Source organism: Arachis duranensis, chromosome 5 (genome assembly GCF_000817695.3).
Source record: "Arachis duranensis cultivar V14167 chromosome 5, aradu.V14167.gnm2.J7QH, whole genome shotgun sequence".
In the NCBI taxonomy this organism is placed as follows: domain Eukaryota; kingdom Viridiplantae; phylum Streptophyta; class Magnoliopsida; order Fabales; family Fabaceae; genus Arachis; species Arachis duranensis.
In genome coordinates, this window is record NC_029776.3 from 81,959,798 (window position 1) to 81,960,088 (window position 291).

General features: G+C 41.9%; 1 non-coding gene across 1 annotated transcript; it reads left to right on the top strand.

Moving 5' to 3' along the window:
• The first annotated feature begins 11 nt into the window (after positions 1-11).
• On the top strand, positions 12-119 carry LOC127747936 (small nucleolar RNA R71). Its single transcript, XR_008009882.1, has one exon. It is a non-coding gene; the product is annotated as a small nucleolar RNA R71 (small nucleolar RNA).
• The last annotated feature ends 172 nt before the right edge of the window (positions 120-291 follow it).

Genomic DNA, 291 nt, shown 5'->3' on the forward strand with positions numbered 1-291 from the left:
CTCCATTCAGAAAGCATATCAGAAGGACACTTTCTGATTAATTGTTTGTATCTTTCCCAAGCTTCATAGAGGGATTCTCCTTCCTTCTGTCTGAAGGTTTGGACTTCCACTCTAAGCTTACTCAATTTTTGAGGTGGAAAGAACTTTGCCAAGAAGGCATTGACTAGCTTTTCCCAAGAGTCCAGGCTTTCTTTAGGTTGAGAATCCAACCATGTTCTAGCTCTGTCTCTTACAATAAAGGGGAATAGCATCAGTCTGTAGACCTCAGGGTCAACCCCATTAGTCTTGACT